Source organism: Eublepharis macularius, chromosome 5, assembly GCF_028583425.1.
Source record: "Eublepharis macularius isolate TG4126 chromosome 5, MPM_Emac_v1.0, whole genome shotgun sequence".
Lineage (NCBI taxonomy): Eukaryota > Metazoa > Chordata > Lepidosauria > Squamata > Eublepharidae > Eublepharis > Eublepharis macularius.
This window is the reverse complement of record NC_072794.1, coordinates 81,917,205-81,941,026: the sequence shown is the minus strand read 5'-3', so window position 1 is coordinate 81,941,026 and position 23,822 is coordinate 81,917,205. Positions and strand designations below refer to the sequence as shown.

The following is a 23,822-nucleotide window of genomic DNA, read 5'->3' as shown; positions in this document are numbered from 1 at the left end:
CGACTGATAGACAATTTAAAAACTAACAAATCATCAGGCCTGGATGGCATACATCCAAGAGTTCTGAAAGAACTCAAATGTGAACTTGAGGATCTCCTGACAAAGATATGTAACCTTTCATTAACATCTGTCTCCATTCCTGAGGACTGGAAGGTAGCTAATGACACCCCCATCTTTAAAAAGGGTTCCAGAGGAGATCCGGGAAATTACAGGCCAGTCAGTCTAATGTTAATACTGGGTAAGTTGGTGGAAACCGTTCTTAAAGAAAGAATTAGTAGGCACACTGATGTACAAAAGCTATTGAAAGCTCAGCATGGGTTCTGTAAGGGAAGTTCTTGTCTCACAAACCTGTTAATAGTTCTTTGAGGGAGTGAACAAACATGTGGACAAGGGGGAACCAATAGATGTTGTCTACCTGGACTTCCAGAAAGGTTTTGATAAAGTTTCTCATCAAAGGCTGCTAAGTAAGCTCAATAGTCATGGGGTAAAAGGACAAGTCCTCTTGTGGATCAAAAACTGGCTAATGAATAGGAAACAGAGAGTGAGTAGGGCAATATTCACAGTGGAGGGTAGTAAGCAGTGGGGTACCGCAGGGCTCAGTATTGGGTCCGGTGCTTTTTAACTTGTTCATTAATGTTTTTGAGTTGGGAGTAAGCTGTGAAGTGGCTAAGTTTGCTGATTACACTAAATTGTTCAGGGTGGTGAGAACCAGGGAGAATTGTGAGGCACTCCAAAGGGATCTGTCAAGGCTTGGTGAGTGGGCATCAATGTGGCAAATGAGGTTCAACGTGGCCAAGTGCAAAGTAATGCACATTGGGACCAAAAATCCCAAATATAAATACAGAATGATGGGGTTCAAACTGGTGGAGACTGACCAAGAGAGAGATCTTGGAGTTGTGGTGGATTACTCACTGAAAATGTCAATACAGTGTGCGATGGAAATAAAAAAAGGCCAACGCTATGCTGGGGATTATTAGGAAGGGAATTGAAAACAAATCAGCTAGTATCATAATGCCCCTGTATAAATCAATGGTACGGCCTCATTTGGGATACTGTGTACAATTTTCGTCACCACACCTCAAAAAAGATATAGCACTGGAAAAAGTGCAGAAAAGGGCAACTAGAATGATTAAAGGGATGGAACATTTCACCTATGAAGAAAGGTTAAAGCGCTTGGGGCTCCTTAGCTTGGAAAAAGGACTGAGGGGTGACATGATAGAGGTTTACAAGATTATGCATGGGGTAAAGAAGGTAGAGAAAGAAGTATTTTTCTCCCTTTCTCACAAGACAAGAACTTGTGGGCACTCAATGAAATTGCTGAGCAGTCGGGTTAGAATGGATAAAAGGAAGTACTTCTTCACCCAAAGGGTGATTAACACATGGAATTCACTGCCTCAGGAGGTGGTGGCAGCTTCAAGCATAGACAGCTTCAGGAGAGGATTGGATAGACATATGGAGCAGAGGTCCATCAGTGGCTATTAGCCATAAGGTATTGATGGAACTCTCTGTCTAGGGCAGTGATGCTCTGTATTCTTGGTGTTTGGGGGGGCAATAAGTGGGAGGGCTTCTAGTGTCCTTTCCCCACTGGCAGACCTCCTGAAGACACTTGGGTTTTGGCCACTGTGTGACACAGAGCATTGGACTGGATGGGCCATTGGCCTGATCCAACATGGCTTCTCTTATGTTCTAACTATCTTTAGGATTGCACTGTAATGTAACTAGCTTAACAGGAAATGAAGAAGACAGAATCATTTTCACTCTTTTTTGCAGGGTGGTAATTCATACAGCTGCTGCTGCCCACAATAATCCACCTTGAATCTCAGTGAGAAAGGTGGACTCATCATCATCATCGTTGTTCTCATCTAGCATCCAGGTTACTCAGAGCATTAGCCAGAAGATGCATTGGTTGATTACTTGAAATGTATTTGACAAAGCCACCTGAGACATGAGGGAGGGGGGGAGTTAAATAACAGGGCTCTTTGCAGACTCCTTTGACTGGACTTCCCCCACTTTTGGGCAGAGGACAGGGCACAACTGTTGAACCTCCTCTCCTGGCTGGAGATTAGGGTGCTGGTCCTGAGTGTTGGGGACTGAGAGCTTAAGCCCGGTCTAGGTTTTTATGGTTCCTTTGCCTTTCTGTTTTTACTTTTTTGGTGGAAGGGTGTAACAGAATGCTTATCCACATTGCATTAAAACTTCCAACTGTTCAGTGTAAAAAAATTATCTTTCACTTGGAGCAGTGTTCAGTTCTTGAAGTGAGACCTGAAAATAGCTTTTGCTCCTTTAATTTTTAGGGTTCTCTTTTAGTACTTTTCTCACCATATAAATGATCATTAAGAAAAAAACCCTACAAAGATGGAACAGATGAAGGCAACAAGAATTAAATTTCTTAACAGTTCTCATTTAAATCCAAGTTTAAATCAATCAGATTTGCTATGAAATACATTGACCCCACAGTACATATTACAAGAATAGTTTCTAACCTAGATCTTCATGAGATTTCATTCAGCCAAAACCCTGATCTGCTATCTGGGTTAGCACTTTTATATGTTATCTTATCCAGAAACTGAAGAAGTTTTTTCATGTGATAGCACAGATAAACTATGATTGGTTTGAGATTTAATTAATTACTCATATTTACAATTAATTACTCATATTTACAAACATGTGACATTCTACCTAGCAAATCTACTTTCCAAAAACTTGTTGAGATTTGTTGAGTAAACAGGAATTAGACCAATATCTTATGCCAACCATGCACCAATTACAGTAGGGCTGAGTTTTGTAAATAGGCAGAAAAAAACATGGACGTTCCCTTTAGAACTACTGAAAGTTACAGAAATCTTGGCTCAGGAAGATTAGTACTGGGGCACTTCAACCTCCATGCTGATGATGCCACATCTGTACAGGCTGTGGACCTGGTATCAGCCATGGCAACACTGGGACTTCCCAGTTTGTATCGGCCGCCACACATAAAGCAAGCCACATGCTAGATCTGATCTTTGGGATGGGATTGGATGTGGTTCTGGATAGGACAGAGTTAGTGCCATGGTCAGACCACATGGTTCTGGAGGCTCAGTTGGGTATGCCACTCCTCTTGCAAGGGCGGTGAGCAAATTTATGCTCGCCCATGGAGACTTATGGATCCTACTGGTTTTCAGAATGCTCTGCGGGAACCAATGCCCCACAGCGGTTCATTGGATGAGTGGGTGGAGGACTGGCAGGTCCAACTCTCTGAGGAGATTGATGAAATCACTCCCTGTTGTTCTCTTCGTCCCTGAAATTGCTGAGCCCCTTGGTACAGGGAGGAGCTACAGCAACAGAAACAGGAACTAAGATGACTTGAGCATGTGTGACAGCGATCTCGTGACGAGGAAACAAGAACATCTTATAGGTTGCATATGAAATCCTATGAGATGGCAGTGAAAGCAGTGAAAAAGGAATTGTCACAGGCTGACCAGCCCAAGCAGAGTGTTCCAAGTCCAAGCACCAACACAAAGCCCAGGGGGAGTTCAAGAGTCAAAAGCCAAGTCCAGTCCATAGTCAGAGCCTGAGGTAAGCGCCAGGAAGTGAGTCCAGAATCCAAAAGCCAGGTCAAGTACAGTCCAAGGTCACTTACCAATGGCATCAGGTCTAGAGGCAGGCACAAGCAAGATACAAGGTACACGGAGTGGTTGCAGGTAGTGTAACACTTTACTTCCACGCCTGGTGCTTCCTCCAGGCTGGCTTTTATGGCCAGGCTTGGTTTGCAGCCAGCTGCTGAGGTTTCACCTTGATGTTACTCATCATCGCTCTCCAGCATCTGGCATTGGCTTAGCAAGTGAGCACTGCACCTTCTTTCCTGTAGCTCCAGCCTCTGCCTTTGCTTGCAGCGCTCTCTGGGCGCGGGTGAATCTGGGGGAGTGGAAGCCCCCAGCTGGGCTTCCCCTGTGGTGTTGGAAGTCCCTGGCTGAGCTTCCCCTGTGGGTTTAGGGCTTGGGAGTACCGGTGGTTCTGTCTTAGCTGCTGGCTGTGAACTCTAATTGGCCTCTGCTGAGTCAGGGCTGGCTACACAGAGCTCCTCTTCTCCTGAGGAGTCCTAGCTGGCTACACGAAGCTCCTCTTCTCCTGAGGAGTCCTTGCTATCACTGAGCCCAGACTGGGCCATGACAGGAATTTTACACAGCTTCCATTGCATCAGCTAGCTCACACCCAGCTAAATTGTTTAATGTGGTACGTTCACTGGTCTCCCTCTCAGGTGGAGAACATCAAAATTTGAATTAGGCTATAAGATGTGAGGCTTTTGCAAGCTTTTTTGCTGATAAAATCTTGTCTCTCCACTGCGACTTATCGGCCATAGCTGATACAGTACGTGATCTAGAGCCCCCTTGGTCATCTTTAGGGTGGATATTCTATCACTTCAGCCCTCTTTCTGGGGAACAGGTGGACAGGATTCTGCAGTTGGTGAGGCCTACCACATGCCTACTGGATCCATGTCTGTCATGGCTAGTGAAAGCCAGTGTCAATGGATTATGGGATTCCTTAGGGGCTATTGTAAACTTGTCCCTGGGCTCTGGGTTTTTTCCCAGGGCACTAAAGGAGGCTGTGGTGTGGCCTCTTTTAAAGAAACCATCATCAGATCCCGCCGACCTGCTCAGTTACTGCCCAGTCTCGAACTTCCATTTCTGGGTAAGGTGCTTGAGCGAGCAGCAGAGCAACAACTGCAGAGTTTCCTGAAGGAGACCTCGGTCCTAGATCCCTTCCAGTCCGGTTTTCGCCTGGGACATGGGATGGAGACATTGCTGGTCGCCCTCACAGATGATCTTCGCCGACATCTAGACTCTTCGTTCTACTGACAAACATCTGTTAAAGATCCCTGGCCCCAGGAAGGCCTGCCTGGCATCAACCAGGGCCAAGGCCTTCTCGGTCCTGGCCTCAGCCTGGTGGAACGCTCTGTCCAATGAGACCAGGGCCCGGCAGGATTTGTTATCTTTCCGCTGGGCCTGTAAGATGGAGCTGTTCCGCCAGGCATACGGTTGGTGCTAGGCGGTGTCCCTCTGGCCGGGTGAGTATAGTACATGCCCTCCCTACAAGTGACACTCTCCATCTCTCACATATTCACTGCCAAAATGCTTTGGAGATTGTTAAAGGGTCTGGATCATTGTGCCACTGTATGTATGTATGTATGTATGTATGTATATCTGTATATATGTATGTATATGTATTTTAGCTATGATATTTTGATTGTTTTATGGTTTAAAATTGTCTAAAGTGTTTAATGTAATTTTAAATGGTATGTTAGTTGTAATCCACCCTGAGCCTGCTGGTGTGGGGAGGGCGTAATTTAAATCAAATCAAATAAATAAATAAATAATTCATTCATTTTTTAGAAACAACTCATAAAAAAGATGCATGAAAATAACTTTTACCATGAGTTGGAATTGACTGAGGCATGTACAGGCCTGCAGGGTCATAGTACTGGCACTGGGAGGTGGACTGGGCTCCAATACCCAGTCCAAGGCTGAGTCTCCAGGGGCTAGGCAAGGCGTGGTCGTTCAGCCCAAGGCCAGGGTTCCAGCAGGCAGGCTAGACGAAGCCAGGCATTTCTAGGTCAGAGTTCCAATCAGTCAGGCTAGGCAGGGTCAGGCAGTCTGAGGTCAGGGTTCCAGCAGGCAGGCTAGGCAAGGTCAGGCAATCCAAGGTCAGAAGTCAGGCTTTCAGGAAACAAGCAAGGGAAGGCAGAGTGAATGGCATCCACACCCAGCAGCCTCTTTTGACTGGTTTTATAGCCTCAGGGATAAGGGCCATGAGTGCAGCCAATTGTTTGGGAAAGGATCCTGCACCTACTCTTTCTCATCATCAAGGAGCAGCTGGCACATGCACTTTGCCTGCAGTTCCATTCTCAGTTTCCATCTACAACGCTGTAAGGGTGGAGGTGAAGCTGGAGGGCTGGGGGCAGCTAACTGAGTTTCACCTGCTGGATCAGAGCTAGGGGGTGTTGGCTGTGCTTCAGATGTTGGTTGTGTCTCCTGACCAGCACCCTGCTGATCAGCTTCTGTTAGCTCCCCTTCTCCTAAGGAGTCCTTAGTTTCTGGTAGTTTCAGGCTGGTTGCATGGGGCTCCTCTTCCCCTGAGGAGTCTTCACTATCACTGAGCCCTGGCTGACTCATGACACTGTATATAAAATAAAAAGATTGACTATACTTTAAACTGATCAGCACCTTGAACATAATACACCAGACATAACTGTCATAGAAAATCGAAAAGTCTGGATAATCAACATTGAAATTCTTCCATGTTTTACCCTTCTCTGTTATGTAGTTTTTAACAATTTACCCATGTTATATTTCATATTGTAAACAGTTTTGTTAATAATTGAAATAAATATATATATATATTAAAAAAAAAAAAACATTGAAATTCTTGAGGATGCCAGAGTTAAAGAAAAAGAAAAAATGATTAAATATAGAGATCCGGCAATAGAAACCACGCACATATGGAAGAAGAATGCAACAATACTCTCCATTCTCATTGGGGCACTTGGAACCATCTCAAAAAACTTTGCAATTCATATGGAAAACCTTCAGCTTTCGGACATAACACCTACAGAACTGCAAAAGACGGCGCTACTTGGAACAACGTACATATTGCGCCGATATCTGGTTGATACTTTGGTTAAGAGCTGGTTGATACTTTGGTTAAGAGCTGCTGCCACAGCTCTTAACCAAAGGACACCTTCCCAGATGTTGCAGATAGGGCTTGTCCTCAGCCGTACACCAGCCTCGGTCACTTGCAACACGTCTGTTTCCCTTGCAGGCAGATCGCCACTCGTCTGGGAGACCAAGGGGCATGGCTGTCTGAGCCCCCCTGTAAGCCTCCGCAAGTGCCATTCAGGTCCTGCCCAGCAAGCAGTTTACCAAGGCAGCCTGCAGCTTGGCCACATTGGCAGGAAACACTTCCAGAGAACCTCTGCACCTTTTCCAGTTTAATAAAATGTGTTGAAAAACAAAAAACTGCTGTCTGTTCGCTCGCTCTCCTGACACTGACAGTAGCTGCCGCCACCCCCAACTCCCCGTTGGGACATCTTCTCACACATACCTGCAAATTTGTCCTTGCTCAGGGGTTGGGATTAATGGGGTGGGCTCTGCTGCCAGGAGGAGCAGGTGTCAAATGGTGCCCTGTCCAGATTCCCTGTCCCTTCCCTCCCCTAAATGTACGTTCAGGTAGTGGGATGGGAATTGAAGTGTGGCCCATGAATGACTAGCAGGGCGGGGGGGGGGGGAATGCTCCACTGAAGACGTTCATTATTAGACAAACTGAGCTGCTGTCATCTGATAAGCCAGGCAGAGGGGAAGACAGAAGTTACTGCAGGGAGGTGGGGGATTTGGAGCGACATATTCGCATCTCCTCCTCCAGGAGGATGGACCACCCTCCATTTCGCTATTTACAGAAGCAGGGATGGACTTGGGAAATCTGGTACAGGGAGGGGGTGAATGGCAGCCCCCTGGAGCAGTTTCTCTGTTCCCATGGGCTGTCAGTCCATGGAGGGGGGGCCTGGCCTGGCCTGGGCATGGCTGTCAAGGTCCAAGCCACGTTCTCTGGTGCACTGAGCTGCGACCACTGGCCTGGCCCTCGTCGGAAATGGGGGCTGGACAGGCAAGAGGGTGGGTGTTTGATCTGGACCTTCACTGTCATCTCTGGCCCCCTCCCTGGCAGGGATGCTGGCTCTCTGAGGGGGGGCTATTGGCAGCAGCAGGGAACGCAGCCTCCCCATTGGCTGTGCCACTGCTTTCCCCTCGCCTGCCTCTCAGGGAAGCGGTGTGGCCATTGGCTTGTGTGAGCAGGGTTGTTAGGGGAACGGCAGGTGGGTGCTCCTGGTGGTGGCCATGCCTTGGCTTGCCACTCCCGGGCACTGGCGGGATTCTCCTGCAAAAGTCCATAGGGAGCTGTGGTGCAGCGCCTCATTTATTTCGATGCACGACCAATGACACTGCCTCGGGGCTTAGGATTTAGCTGTTATTGTTGATTGTGTTTTCGATAATTCAAATAACAATAACAATAACAAAACAACAATAACAATAATGGCCCTGGATTGGATGGTTTGCCCCCTGAATATTATATATATCAGCTTCAGCCAAACCATTACTGAATACTATTAATGCAATATTTAAAGAACAAATTTTGCCACAATCTAAAAGAATCTAAAATTATTGTTATGTTGAAGCCAGATAAAGATACTTCATTGTTAGGTTCTAACAGACCTATTAATCTCCTAAACTACAATGATAAGATCTTACCTACTATCTCAGCAAATAGGCTTAAGAAAGTTCTTTCTGGGTATATAACCTTAATTCAATCAGAGTTAAGTAAATTTTACTAAAGCAAGTTTACAAATTTTCATATAGAAGGCAGAGACAGCACACATCTCTCAGAGCCCCTACCCCGCTCCATTTAAACAAAACCCAATTCAGGAACATTTAGCAGCAGAAATTCTCATGTGTACATCCTTTCACCACACACATTAACAAACTCAATGCATAATAATCCACAGGATTAAACCAGGGAGTGATTAGACAAACAGCTCAGACTATTTATTCATTTAAATATGAATATCCCACCTTTCCTGCTAGCCTAAAGCAGCTTACAATTAAGACCACATGGTCAAAACAGACGGTTAAAAAACATCAGAAAACACCATACATTGCAATAGAAGCTACCACCACTAGACAACTGATTCCCTCCCCCCGCCACACACAAAAAATTAAGTCCTGCTTAGGACAAATCTGTATCATAATAGAAACTCTCCAACAGAGGCCCATCTTCTTCAGATGAATTGGCTTACAGCCAGTAACAAAGTAGACAGACAGAAGCAGGAACATGTCACACAAGAGAAAGGGCCTGAGAAGATCAACTGCCACCCCTCATAAACAGGTTCATAACCTTTCACTATTTTGCTTTCAGATGGAAGGTATACTTCACGAACAGGCTGAAGCTATTTAAAGACAGACCCCTCACCTCCTCTCCACCCCACTTTGGGATCAGCAGTACCAACATAATATTTAAATGAAACTTTCTTGGTTCAGCCAGTCACTGTATTGACCATATTGGTCATATTTAGTGTTTGGGGTTAATTTTTAAAGCATTGACCCCCATCACAACCTGTTGTTTCTGTGTCACGCTGGAAATGACATCATTTTTGGCAATGTGGGTGCATGGGTCCAGAGGCTAGAGAGTTAGACAGAAATCTAGATTTAACTTTCCTCTCTGCTATGGGCTAACAGCTTGTCTTAATCTCTATCATCTCTGTAAAATTGATATAAAGATACTATGCCTCAAAATGCAGATAGTAAAGGGTTGCATCCAGCTGATGTTCTGCTGGGAAGAGCATATAATGCTGATCTTCCACAGGTCTCCTCATTGTAGCCCTCAACCTGAGTTTGGTTTTTTTTTAATCTACAGGGGTTGCATGATATAATCAGCTTTTTGGGAGGTTGTAGGGTGCTACGTGAGGTGGGAGCCAATCTGTTTCCACTAGCACATAGCTAGTGGCATTCATTCTTAAAATTGAAAAGCACAGTATAAATTAAAAATGCTTATTTCAATATATCTATGTCTGAATCACGCCACTTAGGATATGATCAATGGAACTGCAAAACAGACCTAGGGACAAACCTAAGGAAGGCAGAAGGATTGAAGAAAAATCTGAAATTTTAAAAAGGAATATATCGGGGGACAAAAACTTCCCTGAATAATAGAAACACCTGTTACTTTAAGAAAATACTGCCCAAGAAACTCTTATTCAGTGATAGTTGCTAAGCAAGCACAACAAGCCTTGTTTCTGTAAGGTAACACTTTTATAGGGGCCAAGTAAGGTTGCCTCCACTCCCACCCTCCACCCCCGTTGTCCCTGCTTACCTGGCCAGTGGGGTAAAAGGCAGGGGAATGGGCCTCCTGGGATGCACTTTCTGGTGGCGCAGTACACTCCTGCATACTGCAGTATGTCCATTTCAGCCCAAAACAGGCCTGATTTGGGTCATTGCAGAGTGCAGGAGCACTCCACGACCTGTTGCGCTGCCCCTGCAGTGCTCTGCAGCAGCCCAATTCAGGCAGAATTGGCCTGATTCGGCCTGCTGCAGAGCACAGGAGTGCTTCCTGGGACGTCACACAGCCTGTACAATGGCGTTACTTCCCAGAAGTGATGTCATCATGTAGCTCAGGAGCATCCATAAGGATGACCCAAAGGTAAGTGCCAGATCTCCCACCCGGAGGGTACAGGGACCTAGCAACCTTAGGGCCAAAAGTGGACTAGGAAGCCACTGTCATGTCTCTTGATGGTGGAGGACTTGCCAGAGATAGGCCCAGCAGCAACTACTAAAAGCTCACTACCCACACAACACTCCCTGGTACAGTGGAGCCACCACACAACTCAGTCCAGCCCGGCCTACCCTAGAGCAGGCCACCATACAACCCAGAGAGACACTGTTGTGTAGGGAAACAGGGACAGCTGAAGACACAGTGATAGATAATGGTAGGTTGGCTGGTAGGTGGGAAGGAGAGAAGGAAGCACGTCTTGCAACAGCAGTCACTATCCCATTGGGCCCAGCCACGTGCAAGAAGCCGCCATTCCACTTTATCAGACATTTCCCTGGAGAGATGCTGCCCCACTGGTAGGGAGGAAGATAAAGCCGAAGATGGGGGATTTATAAAGGTAGGTTGGGTGGGAATGAGAAAAGGAAGCCAAAAATGGAGTTATGGACGCTGCCAGGAAAGGGAAAGAAGAATTATGGAAATACAGAGGGAAACGAAATAGCCTTCTGCAAGTCCTTGTGGATCTCTCACACATTATTAATAGCAGTACCTACATAAGAAATTGTAAAGGCCATTAATGAAAGCAATATGACTTTTCTCTGACTGGTTTCCTTAAGACAAAATGACATTGCTACACATGCTGGATAAGGAGGCCCTATTTCCTTCTGATTAAGCACTGTCTGGTAATAGGTGCTGTGTTAAGCTGTAGAAGAGGATTGACAAGGGGAAGGATGCCTGGAACAGTCCTCCCAGCCAGGATCTAATGCTTTGTCTTTCAAGTCCTTTCAACAGAAGAGGAAGGAAGCTTCCCCTCTCTAATTATCACAGCATATTATTTCTTTTTAAGGAGCTGTCAACTACACAGCATTCACTTAACGGGTATCTCATTCAGATAATGACAATGGAACTGTTTCACAGGAGTGGCTGTTTAAACATAATAAAAATAACCTCACTTTCCAAACAGAAGAAAGGTTGATTAAAACAAAAGCACACTGATCAGGATCACTTTAGAGAAGAATATAAGCACCAGCCCAAACAGAAATGTTTTCAGAGATTATTGGGGGGGGGGGGTAATAGGGACTGCTACCAAAAATACCACTTATTTGGAATTCAATACATTATAAGACTTTAAGTAAAGGGTAACGTTAACATTATGATGCTCTGACCTTGTTTGCCATTTTAGACTGTGTAAGAACCCAATAAAATATGCTTTCATAGGGGTCCTGCTACAGGAACCATATGAAGTTAAAATCAGATCTCCCGGACATTTTTACAGAAGATGAACTCTAAAACTCAGGCACAGTCCAACAAGATGTTCTCCTGTGCAAGCCTCATGGAGCTGACTGGCAGCAGTACAAGGGCACGAGATATGAGCTCCTGTACAGATCCCAATCAGTTCAATGAAATTAGCACAGAAGTTCCTTTGGAATATTCCTACAAGTCTTATGAATGTATTCACATGTTTTACTAAAAATAAATGTTTTATTAAAAATAAATAGTAAAACATACTTAACAATACATATGAAATCAAAACAGTACATATGAAATAAACCGTATTTTTTTTTAAATAAAGAGGGTTAGGATAAGTTCACTTCTGCAATGCTAGCTCTTCCAAACTGTAGGACTTTGTATGGACAAACTACTATTGTATTATCTGCATTACATTCCAAATTGGAATGGCAAGCAAGCTGCTCTTCACAGCAACAGCTTTCATTGTCTCCGCCAATCTAGGTCACAGTTTTTTTTTTTAAAAAAGGAGCGCCTTGTGTTTTATCAAATGAGACGCCATTTCTGCTCTGCAGTAATCGCTCTGTAGCTTGTATCACAACTGCATTATTCTTTTTTAACAATGTTATTTCTTATCTATAGGCGAAGACGGTATTTTAGCAGTAGCGCTACACCATCCTATTATTTATTACAATATTGTCCTCATTACTAATATTTTCCTGCAGATAATGTGTACCTTCCTTTGACAAAACAAGAGATTACTTTTCTCTTACTGAGTACATGAAGGAGTAATACAAACAATTTCTGAATTAATTAGGTTTTAATTCTAGAAGTACAGAGCTTATATACAGAACATTTCTTACAATGATATATCTCAGAATTAATGAAGTAAACATTCCAAAACCCAATTAAATACAGTTAAAAGAGCAGCAGGAGCTGTATTACTATATATTTTGCACAACTGATGAAATGTCTCGAGTTTATTTTTCCATCTTCATACTTCTAGAAGTTTTTTTAAAAAAAGAGACTCACTCTACATTTTCACTAAGTGGTATGTTACAGATTTCACAGTTTCGGCTTTAAAATAAGCCACTAACCATAACTGATCAGATCTGCAAAGGCTGGAGAAAATACTTCTGCAGCTTGTAAAAGTTAAACCTTTAATTAGTAATCACATCACTAAGGTTTCAGTTAGGGCAGTTTAGCAGATCAGACAAGCATTCATAGTGGACTACCACCATGTCTCAAGGCTGATGTGTGTGCCCATTCTCTCTCCCCCTCTCCCTCTCTCACACACACACGATTTTATAGTTATAAAGAATAGCTCATATAAAGGTATTCCGTGACTAAATATGTTTTATTCACACCAGAAAAATGTGAACTGTTCATACCACAGATACGTTTTCTAGGGCTGCTTTTTATTGAGACAATTACTACATATATTTGCTAAGATCCTCCAATGCAATTGCCAGGTCCTTCCCTCAACATTTCATCTACTTACTTCTTCAGCATTCTGACTTTACAAACTAGTTGTTAGAACCAGGAATTCTGTCATCCACAGCTTGGTGCAGGAAGATCAACATTTCCAGATCCTGCCTACACTTATGACTATTTTTTCCTGAGAAGGTTTGAAAGTTGTACAGCTGTCGTTTCCCCCATTTTTTCTTCTTCCTTCAGGAACTTCAGCCACTTTATACATTTTATTAATTTGAGAGCCTTTATAGAGTAGGGGCTCCATAAAAAAATGTTTACTGTGTGAACTTGGGTCAAACTCTCAGTTTCACCTACTTCAGAAGTTTGGTGTGAAGATAAAATATAGACTGCGTTTGTCACCCTGAGCTCCTTAGAGTAAGGTTGAGATAAATGACTTTGATATTACATCTACTGTCCTCCTGTTGGCAGGTTCTAACCTGCTTCACAGTTTGATATGAGTGGAATCCTCTGCTTTGAAAAATACTCCCTCAGTCCCCCAGATTATCCCGCCTCCCCCCCTCCAGATAGTTTCCCTCAGAGAGAATAATGGACAAATAAATTTGTGATTCACTTTTCTGTCTTAACCAGAACAGAAAATCTTTGGAGGTTTCAGGAATCCCAGATTATTTTGAGGATCCCTGATCCTGGATCTGGATTTTTTTTTTTGGTTGGTATACACCCCTATTTACATGGATACATAGCAGCATATATTCTACCATTCTGCTTAACAAAATTTGCTTCCTTCAGCCTAAGGAGTCATCTGCCAACTTAGGTGGCTTTCCATCAGCAGCGAAGCCAAAATTTGGGGGAAGGAAGGCTCCAAGAAGGCTTAAAATCTTGCTAAGCAGAGTGGTACAAAACATGTACCTATTTTTCCAGAGGGATATTTAGAACTGAATCTAGGCTTCCTTCTATCTTATACATGATTAAACTTTAAGAGAGACATCAATAAGAATAGACATTTTGCATGTCTATAAAGTGGTCCTATATATATCTTGAAAAAAATAAATTATTTCACTAATCTCTCATTTAAACCTTCCTAACGTAAAATAATCGGGAAGTCACTGTTAAACTTCATTACAGGTGATTGGATTGGGCAGATCCCATGTTCTCCTCTGCCTGTTGCTTGGTTTAACTTGCAGAATGTCGACAGTTAATTAATTTGCTGCAGATTTCAATATGTTTCTTTCCTTTATAGGATATTTATGTGCATGTATTACACAAAAAGAAATCTTCATGCCAATGACCTCATCAGGATTCTTTTTCATAGTTTTAATATTATGTGGTACATAACCTGTATGAAAAAGATACAAGGGATGACAAAAACAATGGCAAGCATCATGTATGAAACAAACTGAACAAATTCTGAGAGTCAAAATGAAGAATTACAGATTGTTAACATATTGGTGTCTATTCTACAAACAAGATGGAGAAATTCATAGGCACCCCTAAATTATATATCTCCGTAGCAGCTTCTGAAAGCTACTATGGGACTGCAACAGAATCACAAATATGATGGTGTTATGCCACAAACCCACATCAAACTCAGGTTTGGACTGACCTTCCCCTACCCTGAGGTAAAACCTCCTCCTCTGTAAGCTTATGAAGCTGTATACTGGGCTGGGCAGCCTTTGGTAACATGGTTGATATTGAGCTTCAACGTTCTTCTTTGTCCCACCCTTATGAATATTACAATTTGGTTACCCAGCTGAGTCTTAATAGGGGACAGATCAGGAGTTTGCGCTTCCCTTTATCAGAGACTGGCACACGAGGTTTGGGAAGGTTCAAAATGTAATTGAAGGTTTATGAACAGAAGTTGAACTTAAAAGGCAGGTAGGCAGGTGTTTGAACGGAATGACAGAAAGGTTTTGGTATAACAACTTCACTGGTGTGAGGCACAAAACATTCGGTTACAGGCTGCTTTTGGAGGTTCACACTGCTTCACAGATGTTACACTTCAGACTATTCAACACAAACACAGCACGACTTCCCCTCCTCTCCAGACCCAAGGGCGCTCCACAGAGACAGACCCTTCCCAGATCCTGGGCAGGTGTTACAGCGGTGAACTATAATCCTGTTCCTGGCACTGAAGGGGAGACACCATAACTACATATATACTCTAATTGAGAGATAGCTGCATGCAATAAAGTGTTGCACAAATATTTTTTATACATGGGTAGCAACACACTCAATGACCCTAAAAAGAAAATGAAGATTACTCATGCAGAGGTACACTCCATCCACAAGGTGCAATGTAGGTAGGAATTGCATTGTCACATGCTATTGTTATATACATGTACATCCAGCTGCATATCTTTATCTGGTCATCAAGTACTGATAGTTGCTTGTGCAGAAATCAACACTGATAATCACACTTATAGCTCTAATTGTGAGCCATGAAGTCATGAAGCCAATGTATATTGCTATGTATTCAGCCAGGCCCAACCTACATGAGCACCAGGGCATTGTTTTAGTGGCTGTGCTTAACACTATTATGAGATGTAAAAAAGAGAGGACATGTATCATGAACAACTGAGTGACTGAACACATTGAAGCAAGACATTCTTTAACCACTGTGGCAAAATGCTGTTATCTGATCTGGGGGTGGGGGTGGGATATGGAATTTAGCTAAAATATTTATAGTCCACCTTTCCCCTAATCAATGGGACTCAAAGTGGTCTACATGAAACTAACACACACACACACACACCCATAATATCACATTAACAGAATTCATACAAAAGGCTACTGAGCTCTCCTTTACAGAGCCTCTGAAACCTGTGCAACATTATGGCCTTCCTCACATCACAGGGAAGCTTATTCCACAGCACAGGTGCAGTCTCTGAGAAAATGTGAGTCGGAGCAGTACCAGTGGTGGAGTAGCTAATAAACCCTGGCCTAAACAGAGTTGCCTTGTATGGATATGGATGGAGGTGGTATCGCATAATGGTATGAGAGCCCCAGGTAGTGAAGGGTTTTAAAGTTAGAGCAAGCACATTGATTTGAGCACAGATGCACCAGCAGCCAGTGTAAGTATCTTATGCTCTGGGTGACATATTGAAAATGCCTACCTGCTGTGTTCTGCACCAATTGTAGCTTCCCTTTTGTCTTCAAAGGCAGAGCCACATAAAGCACTGAGGTTATAGTATTGTGGATTAGGGTGGTCACCTTATTCCCCAAAAGGGAATAATTTTCATGCTATATGAAGTTAGTCAAAGGCACTTTTTGCCACCCGGTTTACCTGCTTTTCCAGAAGAAAGGATGGATTTATAAGCCCTTAACTGAGTCTGTTCATGATGAAAGACACCCAATCCAAGGTAAAGTAACTCCCTATAGTCCTCCTAACTATCATTACATCTGTATTATTAGGATTAAGCTTTAGCGCAGTGGTACTCTCTGCAGCTCATAGAGAGCAATGTTTGCATTTACCAGCAACCAAGAGAGTCACATGACTACCTTTATACCTTGTGCACCTCACCAAATACACAGAAACAATTGTATAAGATATAACTATTTGTAATGTATGTAACCAGGGTTCCCGCAAACGTGAGTTCCTGCGCTAGAACTGCGCAAGAACTGTCACAACTCAGCGCAGAGCTGAGAAGCCCCAGCGCACGGAAGGCGCTGGAGGAGGAGCCTTGGCTCTGTGGGAAGAGCTGCGGCAGGCGAGGGAAAGGTGTAGCCTTTCCCTCGCTGGGCTCTGGAGGAGGCACCGCAGCAGCCGCCAGCACGGCCTTTCTCCAGCCCCTCGCCAGGCTTGGGAAAAAGAGCCGTGGGAGGCACCCGGGCGCGGCCTTTCCCCAGCCCCTCGCCAGGCTTGGGGGAAAGAGCCGCGGGAGGCGCCCACGCGCGGCCTTTCCCCAGCCCCTCGCCAGGCTTGGGGGAAAGAGCCGTGGGAGGCACCCGCACGCGGCCTTTCCCCAGCCCCTCGCCAGGCTTGGGGGAAAGAGCTGCGGGAGGCGCCCGCACATGGCCTTTCCCCAGCCCCTCGCCAAACTGGGGGGGGGAAGAGCCGTGGCAGGTGCCCATGTGGCCTTTCCCTGGCCCCTCGCTGGCCTCTGGAAGAAGATCTGCGGCAGGCGCCTGCGCTGCCTTTCCCCTGCCTATCGCCGGGCTCTGTGGGAAGAGCTGCGGCAGGTGCCAGTGTGGCTTTTCCCCAGCCCCTCGCTGGGCTCTGGAGGAGGCAACACAGCAGCCGCCCACATGGCCTTTCGCCGCCCGAAGAGCCGCAGCAGGCACCCAGGCAGCTTTTCCCCCGGGCTCTGGAGGAGGCACCGCAGCAGGCGCCCGCACGGCCTTTCCCCAGCCCCTCGCCAGGCTCGGGGGAAGGAGCCGCAGCAGGCACCCACGTGGCCTTTACCCCCTCGCCAGGCTCAGGGGAAAGAGCCATGGCAGGCGCCCGCACAGCCTTTCCCTGGCCCCTCGCTGGGCTCTGGAAAAGGAGCCACGGCAGGCACCCGTGCAGCCTCTCCCCAGCCCCTTGTTGGGCTCTAGGGGAAGAGCCAAGGCAGGCGCCCACATGGCCTTTCCCAGGCCCCTCGTTGGGCTCTGGAGGAGGTGCTGCGGCAGCCGCCCACATGGCCTTTCCCCGGCCCCTCGGAGGAAAGAGCTGCGGCAGGCATCCACACGGCCTTAACCAGGCCCATTGCCGGGTGTGGAAGAGGAGCCACGGTGGGCATCCCCAAGGCCTTTCGCCAGCCCGCCAAGCATCCTCTCTGGCCCAGTGCTGGAGGAAAAGGTGGCAGCAGCAGGCACCCATGCTATTTCTCACCAGCCCACTGAGCAGCCTCTCTGGCCCAGCGCGGGTGCTGGAGGAGGAGGAGGAGGAGATGGCGGTGGTGTTTCACACTCCTAGGGTTGCCAGCTCCAGGTAGGGAAATACTCTTTTTGTGTGTGTGTAAATTCATGACTAAGGAAATCTATTTTACATGCACACAAAAAATTGACTTCCCAGTCACAAAGACTTGCATGGCAAGGAAAATTCATGACAGAGCTAGGGTCTGAATCTGGAAATTTTACATGTGCTGGTAAGACAGGCTGTCCTCTAGTTAAATTACTCCATGGGGAGTGGGGAGCTGCGGCCTCAGTTTTACCAGTATTTTTGTACATCAATGGCATTCTGTTTATATCTTCAGGGGAGAATAGATCATTGCAATACAGTGTAATAAAACAGAATGGCAAGCAGGACTTCAATGCTGACTTTACGCTTTATGACTTAATTTCATTTCAAAGATTCCATGACCATAACTCACAAAGAGAAAAGGAAAGAGTTTTAAAGCCATGAAGCCTCTAGGGTGACTAAAGGCCAGTTCTAGGCTGTTCCAATGAGCAGCTCTCAGCTGGAAGCTAAATAGGTGCTCCCCGTGCAACTTCAGCCAGCTTCCTTCTTCTTTCTGCAGACCTGGCCACAGAAGAGACAGGAAATGCCAATCGACAGAGCAGAGGTAGAGGGAGGAATGACTGCACATCACATTCTGCTTAGGATTTGCTTGTGGGCAAAGAGGAACTCTTACTGAAGCTCATCTGCCTGATGTTGCCCAAAATGCAAAGAAAACTCTGGCAATACACTGATGCCTGGGGAAAGAAATGGTGTCTGAGCCATTTGCAGGCATGCTTCACAACACCTTTTTATATAAAACATAGAAGGGAATAGCCAGAGGGTGAGTGCATTGCGGGGCTGGATGATGCACAATTCTTCTTCTCTGTAGATCCAGAGGAGTTAGCCATGTTAGTCTGTAGTTGCAAAATAGTAAAGAGTCCAGTAGCATCTTTAAGATTAACCAACTTTATTGAGGCATAAGCTTTTGAGAACCACATGCCTAAGTGGGTGTCATCAACATATTGATGGCACCTGATACCAATGCCTCAGACAACCTAAATCAAAAGTCTTTTAATCAAATGGATTCTGGTTTTCGAAAAGGCACGCTCACAACTTGCAAGTTGCTGCTCACAAATTGGATTTCTGGCTCACAACACTGCACCGCTTAGAGGGAACATTGTATGTAACTACAGCTATAACTTTTTAAATTACCAGAGTATCTCTGTGCATGTAGGACTGTTTCTCTCCACCACTATTGAACCATAGCCACTCACTGTGTATCTGGAAGGAAAGGACTTCCCTCTTTGCTTTCTGGTTCTGTCTTCAGCCTAAGACATAGCAGGTCACTTGAGGGACTGCCTGGAAGGAGAAGCAGTTGGCTGTGAAGTAAGAGGAGCAAAACCACAACAACTCCACTAAGACCAGCTTGCTCTTTTCTTGAGTGGCTGCTGTGATGGTTTTACAGTCTCTCCTCTCAAATCAGCTTGCTCTCCTTCTGGCACTTGCCCCAGTGCTGAGATAGCACATAGGCTGCAGATAATGGAGTGGAGGTGAGACAAGACAAGCCACATATTTCCCATCTTAGAATGAGACCTACATCCAAGAGAAGCTCATACCCACCCTTCAGCAGCAGCTATTTTAAGGCAGAAACCACCTGCCAACCACAAACCCTACCAGCCTTGCTCACTTTCCTGAATATGGGGTGGGTGCCACACTAGGGAAGAACCATAGGAAGCATGTTAAAGGACCATATGTGGCTCCTGAGCCACTGAGTATCACTGCTTTAGCATATTCTTGCTTAATCAGCTCCCAGACATGGTCTTAATGCAGAGATGGTTGTTTCTGGAGCATTACTCAATGTGATATATAGCTGGGTTTCATTAGCATATTGATGACAATCCACTCCAAAGCTTTAGACGGTTCTATATAGAATTTAAGTACCATCAGGGACAATCCTAAACCCTGTGGAACTCACATGAGATCTCCTATACAGCAGAAGTTACATCATCAATAACTACTTTTTGCATATGGACAGATTTTTTTTAAAAAAAACAAAATAGACAAGTAGGACTAGTACATTTTAATGTCATACCTTTAATATCACCATATTTCAGGAATCATAGAAAAATGATAGTGTTTCTGTAATAAATTCCTCCACAGATGAACCATTTTTAGTTCCCCAGTGTCACATAATAACTCTCTTAGCCATCAGCAGGCATAAAAAAAAATCACTGCCCTCATCCTTTTGGGATTCTGTGTGCTCTAGGCACATCTGCTATCATTGCTATGTATTTCTTTCCTTCTAGTTAGGAGTCACCTGACCTAAGCTCTGGAAATATGCATAGTAACACATTTTTAAAAGAAAAAAATTAAATGAAGAGGAGAATCTGACCTATTTATGATAATTTGTAATATGTATCGTCATTCTACACAGATGGTAAATCATGTAAACCAGATCTCAGGCAGCATTAACTGGCCAATAATTTCTGTAGTACTTTTCAGGATGCTGAATACTGAAATCTCACTTTGCATCACATGTAGCCATGTGAGGTAGGTTAAGCTGAGACATATAATTCAGCTGCCATATACCAAAATCCTATGGACCATCAATTGCATTACATTGTCCCCACATTGAAATAAATTTACTGATCATTTCTTTGTTCTCCAACATACTGTTGTTTTTATTTGTCATAACAAAGGTTAAATTTCTTATTATATTTACTTCATTTGTAGCCCACTTTCTCACTGAGAATCAAGGCAAATTACAAATATAAAGAATCAGTTAAGTCAGACAGCAAAGGCCTCCAATAAAGAAAGTGGTAGGACTAGGACTACAAAACTGGAAAACAATGTTCACAAAAAAACTGCCTTAAAGCATGACATACCACTGCCATTTATACAGTCGTATTATTCCTATTTGGCCTATATTAATATAATTAACTGCTAACAGGACCCTGTAAAAAGTACTAGATATCTAAATCTGATATTTTGCTGAGTCTTTGCTGAGTTTTCAATTATCCTTTTATGACCTGGATTATCAATGTGTAAGATGGCCTTCAAATTTCCTAGGTGGAAACATGATCTTCACTGAGAGAGTAAGAAAGACAAATTAGCCAATAAGCAGAGAAAAATAGGTTGCTTATCTGCCACTGATGTCATCTGGCCAGTAACACACAGAGAATTTGCACTAGCACTAGGAATCCCATTCCCTGGGTAGGGGTGGGGGATCCCCTACTTTCACCCTCCACCCCCCGCCTCCACTTACCTGGCCAGTGGTGGAGGAAGGCATGGGATCAGGCCTCCCAGGTGCACTTCCAGGACAGCGCAATAATGTCACTATCCCGGAAGCACTCCTGAGCTTCACTATGAGCCAATTTGGGTCCCGAATTGGGCCCGTTTGAGGCCCAAATTGGCCTGCTATGAAGTGGGTGTGCCCCCTGGGCCTGTGCAGTGATGTCACCGGAAGTGACATCACCAGAACCGATGTCACCACGCAGCCTCAGTGGACAATACAGAAGGAAAGAAAGAGATAAAAGCCAGGTCTCCTTCCTTTCCACTGGGAGGGTAAGGGGACCTGGCAACCCCAACTAGCACAGAAGGCAATTACAGAAAGTAGAAATGGGTACGATCCGCATTACAATCGAAAAAACCCCACGATAATGCTGATCACGCGATCGGGACCCGGCGGATCATGCTCGGCCACAGCCAATGATCCAGCGATCGGGGGGGGGGGGGGGCTGGATCGGGGCTTGATAGGGGCGATCGTGCTCAGATCAGGAAGCCAGACACTCAGGCGCTAGCAATCTATTCTCCTGGCAACGGAGCCAGGGGAATGCCTGAGCTGTGTTTGCCCTCCTTCTGTCGCCCTGGAAACCCGAATGGAATCCCAGCTTTCCATGAGCAGCAGGGCTTCCTTCCAACCACGGAGCAGCAAAGCAGTCACCAGTTGGGAGAAGACAGCCAGGGGAGGGAGGGGGAAGGGGGCGTTCTATAGTCATGGGCACTCCAATCTCATCCCTGCAAACGCTGATAGGCAGCTCTGATGGCCAAACACAGGCCAGACCCCCGCCCCCTGAGGGGAGGCGGCTCGTCGCCGTCTCCCCGTGCCCGCTGGGCCTGGCGGCCGCCACCAGCACCCACCTTCCCACATAGCTGGGAATAGCAGCGCACCCCACTTTGGCCTCCACGATCTACGGATCGGGAACAGGAGATGATCAGTGTGGATCGTTTATTGGGAATTGTTGCTGGCGCTGATCCACGATCAGCTGGATCGTTAATTTATTTTGGATCGTGCCCATCTCTATTTCAAAGTTCTAGTTTAAAAACTGGCACTCCAATTCATTCCCAGGAAAATAATCCTTTTGCACCTGACTCAAGGGAAAGGAGTGCGCACTTTCTAGTTCAGTTTCTTCATACTGTCTGTCCATAGAAATCTTTTACAAAGAACCAAGGCACAGAGGGCAGCACATTTTCTCTAATGGATTTTTTTTGTTGAGCTTAACAGGAAATGAACGGCCAGTTATCACTGTATCAGTCACATTTTTCAGCATATTTGCAAAATTTCAACCTCCTTTTCTAACCACTTGCTATCCCACTTTCTTTGTTATTCATGCTTCTCTCTTCCAATTAGATCTCTCCCTCCCAGTTTCAAACTTTACACTGAAATTTCCTAAGACTCAAATTTATCTGTTTTGTTCATAAAGCTTAGTAAAGCATCAGTATATTGATTGTGCTGTGTAAAGACAGCTGGCAGACATGAGAGCCAGTGTTACATAATGGTTAGAGTTCTAACCTAGAAACTGGTACACGCAGGTTTGAACCTCCACTCTGCCATGGAAGCTCATTGGGTGGCCTTGGGCCAGTCATACATACTCAACCTAGCATGCCAAAAGTTTTTGAGAGTGTAACATGGAGGAAAGTCAAATGACAGAAACTGCTTTGGGTCCCTAGTAAGAAGAAAGGTGGGGTATAAATGATGTAAATAAATAAAAATAATTCTGCTACATTTTATAAAGCTAATTTAGTTATTGCAGCCCAATTGGCTTTAGTCTTCTAACAGCTGCAAAAAAAAAATAGAATGAAATTGGTGACTGGGTAGTCAACAAGGTTTTTTTCCTCTTCAGTCCTTGAACCCAGCTAATAAGATCTGATTACTAACCTGTTGTACTTGCTTGCTTTTGTACTTCTGAGGCTTTCCCTTTTAAGCCTCTGCTATTATCTTCCAAATTCTCATAGTCTCTTTCTTTGTTTTGCCTGTACCCAGAAATCATCCTGCAAAGCCACTCACCTCACTTGCTTGCCACCTCATATTAACAACTATTATAATCGTCCTTCCAACCCAGCTGAAGTCCCATCAATTTTAACAATATTTAAGTAACACAATCCCAAAATACACAATGAGTGAATTGCTTTGAAATGCATTATTACGTCTGATGCAAACATCCATTTCTAATCTCCTACCCACTAAAGAAAACGTAAGAGAAAAAGCAAATTTGTACATTACCAAAGCTAGTATGTTCAGGATTTATTGTAACAAACTGAGGAGATTTTTTTTCCATGGGAACTTCTTCACAGTCAAATAAGTGAAATAAGACTCTGAAACAAGAAAGGACAAAGTACAATGCTGAGATCAGAATGTGTTGTAATTGCAGCTGTTAAATGTCTACTAAAGCGAAACCACGCTGGAGGAAAGTGAGACTTATACAGACACAAAGAACATCTCCAGAGGAAAGGGAGTAGGAAAATCTTGGTGAGCTTCTTGCACTTACTCAAACATCCTCAAATTCAAACTTTCTAGTTATCTAAAAGCTTAAAATGCATGCTTAATTATAACGTCACATGGCCTTGACAAACATGAAAGGAGTACAATAAGCTGCAAAGTCCTTTGCTGTTTTGCAACCCTGTCACCTATGTAGCACTAGGGATCCCCGACCCCCGGTGGGGGTCGGGAATCCCCCGCCCCCGTTCCCCCACCCCGCCCCCACTTACCTAAATGGGGGGAGCGCAACTTCCCTGC

The 23,822-nt window shown here is 44.8% G+C and overlaps 1 protein-coding gene across 2 annotated transcripts in view; it reads right to left on the bottom strand.

Moving 5' to 3' along the window:
- Nucleotides 1-23,370, bottom strand: part of DAB1 (DAB adaptor protein 1) — a 321,139-nt gene extending 297,769 nt beyond the window's left edge. For both annotated transcript variants that reach the window (XM_054979924.1, XM_054979923.1), the window contains exon 1: nucleotides 23,310-23,370. The gene's annotated coding sequence lies outside the window, so the exon portion shown is untranslated. The remainder of the gene's footprint in view (nucleotides 1-23,309) is intronic.
- Nucleotides 23,371-23,822: the final 452 nt, after the last annotated feature.